General features: G+C 45.9%; 1 pseudogene; it reads left to right on the top strand.

Annotated features, from left to right (window-relative positions):
* The first annotated feature begins 2,358 nt into the window (after positions 1-2,358).
* LOC135533790 (G-protein coupled receptor family C group 5 member B-like) lies at positions 2,359-7,110 on the top strand (annotated as a pseudogene).
* Positions 7,111-7,516: the final 406 nt, after the last annotated feature.

Here is a 7,516-nt window from a genome sequence, read left to right as displayed (position 1 = left end):
ACACAGAGTGGGGATTACCCCCATGTCAGTATAAGGAGAAAGCAGCATGCGGCTGAGTCATGGATTTTCTCTGTTACGTGACGTCCCCAAATGTCACCCTATTCCCTATGTAGTGCACTAGGGCCCATAGGACTCTGGTTTAAAGTAGTGCACTACACAAGGAATAGGGTGACATTTTGGACCGAGACACTCACTAAACTAAGGAGACAGCGGTTACGTGGACCTGACACTCAGCTGTGTTCAGGACTCTTCTCCTCCGCTCTTCCTCTCCTCCTCCTCCTCCTCCTCTCCTCTCAGCATATCTGCTCTAGCTGCCTTCTGGTTTCCCCCTTTGATTTGATTCTTCTGAAGATGTTTCACCTTGTATTGAATATAGGTCTCTGTTTATAGGTTTCTGCTAAGAGGCTTTACCCTGCACCCTATTCCCTATATAGTGCACTACTTTTGCTGTGCTTGGCCAGCCTGTGTTTTAACCTGTCCTCGAAACCTTCCGCCAGGAGGAGATAGTCGGTCGGAAGAGGACAAGAAAGTGGGGATGGATTATTCCACTATTAATATGGGATTGTAACGGTTGATTGATTAAATGAATGTATTTGGGGGTGGCAGGTGGCCTAGCGGTTAAGAGCATTGGACCAGTAACCAAAAAGTTGTTGGTTCGAATCCCAGAGATGACTAGGTGACAAATCTGCCGATGTGCCCTTGAGCAAGTCACTTAACTCTAATTGCTCCTGTAAAACGCTCTGGATAAGAGCATCTGCTAAATGACTCACATGTCAAATGTAAACCGTTGAAAGCTGCTACAGTTGGAAGGAACCAACATTAAAGGCCGGTCTGATTATATACTTTATTATTGCATTGTGAAAGTGAGAGAGAAGTTGAGGAATCTCTGGATACTGACCTGTTGACCTCTGCATGGAGGAAGACCAGTGTAAATGCACTTCTGACAGTGGGAGAGCAGAGGAGAGCAGTGCTTGGAAGGAGCATTGCAGCATCCCTGTGAGCCTCAAGCCGACAGCTGCAACCAAGTTGCTGTTTACATCCCCCGCAGATTTAGAGAGAGATAGAGAAAGAGAGAGAGAGAGAGAAAGAGATAGAGAGAGAGAGAAAGAGATAGAAAAAAAGCAACTTTTAGTCAGGTTTGTTATATTTGGCTGTGTGGGGGAGTGAAGTCAAGCGTGCCCCTGACACTTTCTTGGAGTGCTCATAGCGCGCTGTAGCATTGCCAAAACAATGATGTGATATAACGTGATACCATGGGAAAATAAAGGAAACGCACCAGAGAGATTCCACAGACAGGAGTGAAATTTAACGGACCCAATAACCGTCACAGCTCGCGCCACCGGAGACCGGATGGAATACAAACGGAATAGTCAACGAGTGACTCACCTTTTATACAGTCCGTTATTTATGGTGAGCGTGCGATCTGCTGTGCGCACAGCTCGCCAACACGTCAGATAACGGTCACCTTGTAGTCGCTTGTAAATGAAGAAGATCTTAAATGAGTCTGCTGAACAAACGTCGTTGAACCAACATGGACCCAAGATGAATTATGAGTTTATGATATCGACTATGTGGGACTAGAGATGTGACCTCTTTATTTTTCCGAAGTCATGACAGTTATTAAGTAACCTAACGGAACATTCGACTAATCTCTCAAGGTGAGTTCAGTTCACAATAATTGAACAAATTAATATTTGAAGGATTAATATGCACAGTAGTTGTATGGATTATTGTTGTTTTTGGTGTCAGATGTAAAGACTGATAGCTTAATTATAACTTTTTGATAGCCCCTATCGTAGCCCCGCCCGGGCCATGACACTTTCAAAAAAGTGCTTTCTTCCAATGTTGAACTGTGTGTGTCGGTGTGTTTGTGTGTGTGCGTGCACTTGTCACTCAGCCTGTGTTGTGAAAACCCAGCGCTATGTAGGCCAACCCACTTGGCTGCGAGTTACTATGGGAACCGTGGCCCTGGCTGGCACAGGCTGAGTGGGCTGCTGAGGGCCATGCTGTGTATGTGTGTGTGCATGTGTGCGTGTGTGTGTGTGTGTGCGCGTGCGTGCGTGCGTGTGTGTATGAGCATCCAAGCAGTTAGAGATTGAGAAAGGACATTACATAATAATGATATATTTGTGAAATGAAAGATGTACCAGGAACAGTTAGTTCCCTCTAGCAGAAACTCATCCCACTGTCTCTTGTGGTCCAACACTGAATGATACAATGACTAAACAAGTGATAGCAAGAGACAGGCCATTTTGGTGCTGTGTTGTTGACATGATTCAGTAACAACGTTTTGCTTCTCTCTCCCCTCCCTCTTCTTCTTCTTAATTTCTCTCTATCTCAGATGGCCCTCAGTCCGTCCTTCTCTTTCTCCTCTCTCTGATTGGCTGCGGCCACTCCCAGGATGACATCATCAACCCCGGCCTGGCCCCTCCCCCTCCTCTGGGTTGCGGTGTGAACGTGGACCCCTTCTACCGGACGTTGTGTGACCTGGAGTCTGTGTGGGGGTGGTGTTGGAGGCCGTGGCCTGTGGTGGAGCCATCACCTCCCTGGTCCTCTCCGTGGTTCTCCTAGCCAAGCGCCACTCTATCCTTGACCCAGATCGGCGCTCCGGCCTGGGTCCTCTTCTCCTCCTGCTGGCCTCCCTCTTGGTTCTCTTCTCTCTGTCCCTGGTCTTCCTGGTGGGCGTAACGAGGCCCTGTGTGTGGTCCGCCGGGTCCTCTGGGGCCCCCTGTTCGCCCTGTGCTTCTCCTGCCTCCTGGCCCAGGCGGTGCGGTTGAAGAGGCTGGTGTCTGGAAAGTCTAGCCCCAAAGGGAGCTCCCTGGCTGGGCTTGGTATGGCCCTGGCCCTGGTCCAGGGGATCATCTCTGGAGAGTGGCTGCTGCTGACAGTGGTGAGGGAGGGCCACGGGGCCTGCGACTACCCACCGGTAGACTTTGCCCTGGTTTGCAGCTACGCCCTGGGGCTGCTCCTGACGGCGCTGTGCCTCTCCCTGGCTGTGGTGCTGTGTGGAGGGGAAGGGGGAGAGGACGAGGCAGAGGAGGGGAGTGACGGAGGGTGCGAGCGGCGTTGGAAGTGCAATGCCGTATGGCTCTTCCTGTCCTGCCTGGCGTCCCTGTTGCTATGGGTCTCCTGGCTTGTGCTCTATCTCTATGGCGATGCAGCGTTGAGGGGGGCGCGGTTGGGTGGCGGGGAAGGGCGTCGAAAGGACTGGGATGAGCCGGTGTTGGCAGTTGCCTTGGTGGCGCAAGGTTGGATCCTCCTGTTATTTCACGCTATCCCAGAAGCCCACCTGTGTCTGAGGGACCCGCCGGTCCCCAACCAGCAGGACTACTTTCACACCAGCCAGCCCCTACAGCCCTGCTTCCAACAGGAGGTGCCATTACCCACACACACCCTCACACACAGGCCCTGCGCAGATAACCAGACCTACTCTATCGAGGAACACAGCGCAGGTACACTGTGTGTGTGTGTGTGTGTGTGTGTGTGTGAAAGGCTACGTGTGGGTTTGCAAATGTTTGTGTACATGCAAAAGATTTAAGTCTAAATAGAATGATTGTCTACAGAAAAAACGAACTAACGATTAACTAGTAACATCCCCTTGATTTGTGTTTGCTCTCTCCCTGGGTCGAGTCTCAGCACTGAGAGGTGGGTCGTACCATAATGGACATGGGGGGATGCGTCCTGGGATCCCCTTCAGAGGCCACATGTACCAGCCCACTGAGATGGCCCTGGTGATGAACGGAGGAACGGTTAGTGTGTCATATCTCTCACACACACACACACACACATGTTCATATTATATTTAAGCAATAAGGCCCGGGGAGTGTGGTATATGGCCAATATACCACGGCTAAGGGCTGTTCTTAGGAACGGCGCAAACATTGGCCATATACCACAAACCCCAGAGGTGCCTTATTGCTATTATAAACTGGTTACCAATGTAATTAGAGCAGTAAAAATACATGTTTTGTCATACCTGTGGTATATGGTCTGATATACCCTGGCTGTGAGCCAATCAGCATTCAGGGCTTAAACCACCCAGTTTATAATATTTTATTATTACATATTAACTCAACTACCTCTTACCCCAGTACACTGACTCGGTACCGGTGCACATTGTATATAGCCTGTACAGTGGGGCAAAAAAAAGTATTTAGTCAGCCACCAATTGTGCAAGTTCTCCCACTTAAAAAGATGAAAGAGGTCTGTAATTTTCAACATAGGTGCACTTCATTTATGACAGACAAAATGAGAAAAAATCCAGAAAATCACATTGTAGGATTTTTAATGAATTTATTTGCAAATTATGGTGGAAAATAAGTATTTGGTCAATAACAAAAGTTTATCTCAATACTTTGTTATATACCCTTTGTTGGCAATGACAGAGGTCAAACGTTTTCTGTAAGTCTTCACAAGGTTTTCACACACTGTTGCTGGTATTTTGGCCCATTCCTCCATGCAGCTCTCCTCCAGAGCAGTGATGTTTTGGGGCTGTTGCTGGGCAACATGGACTTTCAACTCCCTCCAAAGATCTATGGGGTTGAGATCTGGAGACTGGCTAGGCCACTCCAGGACCTTGAAATGCTTCTTACGAAGCCACTCCTTCGTTGCCCGGGCAGTGTGTTTGGGATCATTGTCATGCTGAAAGACCCAGCCACGTTTCATCTTCAATGCCATAGCTGATGGAAGGAGGTATTCACTCAAAATCTCACGATACATGGCCCCATTCATTCTTTCCTTTACACGGATCAGTCGTCCTGGTCCATTTGCAGAAAAACAGCCCCAAAGCATGATGTTTCCACCCCCATGCTTCACAGTAGGTATGGTGTTCTTTGGATGCAACTCAGTATTCTTTGTCCTCCAAACACGACGAGTTGAGTTTTTACCAAAAGGTTTTATCTTGGTTTCATCTGACCATATGACATTCTCCCAATCTTCTTCTGGATCATCCAAATGCTCTCTAGCAAACTTCAGACAGGCCTGTACTGGCTTAAGCAGGGGGACACGTCTGGCACTGCAGGATTTGAGTCCTTGGCGGCGTAGTGTGTTACTGATGGTAGGCTTTGTTACTTTGGTCCCAGCTCTCTGCAGGTCATTCACTAGGTCCCCCCGTGTGGTTCTGGGATTTAGTCTTCCCAGCCTGATGCAGGTCTACAATTTTGTTTCTGGTGTCCTTTGACAGCTCTTTGGTCTTGGCCATAGTGGAGTTTGGAGTGTGACTGTTTGAGGTTGTGGACAGGTGTCTTTTATACTGATAACAAGTTCAAACAGGTGCCATTAATACAGGTAACGAGTGGAGGACAGAGGAGCCTCTTAAAGAAGAAGTTACAGGTCTGTGAGAAAGAAATCTTGCTTATTTGTAGGTGACCAAATACGTATTTTCCACCATAATTTGCAAATAAATTCATTAAAAATCCTACAATGTGATTTTCTGTTTTTTTTTTTTTCTTCTCATTTTGTCTGTCATAGTTGAAGTGTACCTATGATGAAAAGTACAGGCCTCTCTCATCTTTTTAAGTGGGAGAACTTGCACAATTGGTGGTTGACTAAATACTTTTTGCCCCACTGTATACAGCATCGTTGCTGTTATTTTATTGTCTTACTATTTTCTTTTTATCTATTTGCAAATGTTCTTACTTTTTAACTGCATTGTTGGGAAAGGGAACATAAGTAAACATTTCATGGTAAAGTCTACACCTGTTGTATTCATGTGACAAATAACATTTGATTTGATTTAACACATACACACATACACACACACACACCCTAACCACTTGTCTGTCTGTAACAGATGCCTACCGCTCCGGTGAACTACACAGGGAGACAGCTGTGGTGAGAGGAGAACCTTGGAACCGGTCTCCACGGCAACACGGCATATTATGGTGCCGGAATGCTCCGGAATGTTTCCAATGTCACTCATAACCCCATCAATGCCTCTACCTCACCTCACCATTGACTGTACAAAGCACTGCAACAAGGAATTTACCCATAGCCACAGATCTAGGATCAGCTCACACTAACTTTTTTTATACACTTTGGTCATTGAGAGGAAAAGGGAAAAACTGATTTGAGATCAGTGCTCACAAGAAATGTCATTCCAAAGACATTGCCTGCCCCGTCTTAACCCATGCAGATTGGAATATATCCCCATTGATGATGATGAACGTCAAGCTCGCTCAGTGAACAGTTATCGGCTGGTCCTAATGGCACCGGCTCTGGTCAAAAGTAGTGCACTACATAGGAATAGAGTTCCATTTGGGATACAGAGATACAGACTTCTGTTTTTCTGTTAAATATTTTTAGCTTTTCTGTTTTGTTGTTTTAAAAAGGGGGGAGGGGAAGCCTATATGACACACCAGGTACAGGAGAACAGTGGTCACGTCCCAAAGAGAACTCTATTGCCTATAAAGTGCACTACTGTTGGCCAGAGCCGTATGGTTCTGGTTCTGGTTGAAGCACTGCATTATAAGGAATAGGTCTCCATTCTGGAGGCATTCAGTATGTATGTAAATTCCATCCATCCACCGTGCTCACTAACCTCGCCTGCCCACTCATGTTCTCTACAGACTCTGTGTGACGAGTCTCAAATGGCATTCTATTTCCTATTTAGTGCGCTAATTTGGACCAGGATCCAAAGGGTTCTAAAGTAGTGCGCTGTGTGGGGAATGGGGTGCCATTTGGGATGCGGAACACTAAGAGTTGCTCCTATTGATGATGCTTATGACTCTATTAGATGTGTTGGGACACGTAAACAAGTGTTTTTTCTAAGACTCTCAGCTTTGTGTTCGGTCCACCAGAGTTGTTGTGATCAAGCACTTTATTATTAAGCTAATCTCTGCTGTCACTATTTGAGATATAACGTTCGTGTGGCATATTTCTATGGTGAATGTTATGATGGTGAAATTGAATTTATTATTGGTGTCACAAACGAGTACTGTATTTTTTTGGTGTGGTTCTATGATATCAGTAGTTTTGTTATGGGGTTGTTGTAACACATTTTGAGAGTTTTTAACAGGGAGTGCAATATCAGTATGATTATATGGCAGAATATACAGTATATGAATTAATGGTAGGATCTGTACCTCATACTAAAGTTATATATTTCAGAGACTTCTTTGCTCTTTGCGTGTTTTATCTCCCAACACCTGAACAGTGAGACAACCCCTTGTCCTTGATTGGACTAATCTGCTGCCTCTTAATCCCTATGGTGCTCTAACCTTGGAATTACCCATTTAGGGAAACTGATAGGGGGGATTGGTATTTGTGGCTTTACTGTGACCAATCGTGTACTCCTGTATAAGTCTATTATATTATCATCCTATGTCCTGATACAGAGGAGGGCTTGGTTGCATGTCTCTTAAACACAATTCTCACACAAAACTCAATGAAATAAAATATAGATTATAGATTAAACTGTTTGGACCGATATAATATTGAGGTGTCTGTAGAAGGCTTTGTTGCATGCAAACATGAAGGCAGAAACATTTCTATATTAAACTGTTTGGAAGGTTTATTT

This window comes from Oncorhynchus masou, unplaced genomic scaffold (genome assembly GCF_036934945.1).
Source record: "Oncorhynchus masou masou isolate Uvic2021 unplaced genomic scaffold, UVic_Omas_1.1 unplaced_scaffold_2660, whole genome shotgun sequence".
NCBI lineage: Eukaryota > Metazoa > Chordata > Actinopteri > Salmoniformes > Salmonidae > Oncorhynchus > Oncorhynchus masou.
This window is presented reverse-complemented; position numbering and strand designations above follow the sequence as displayed.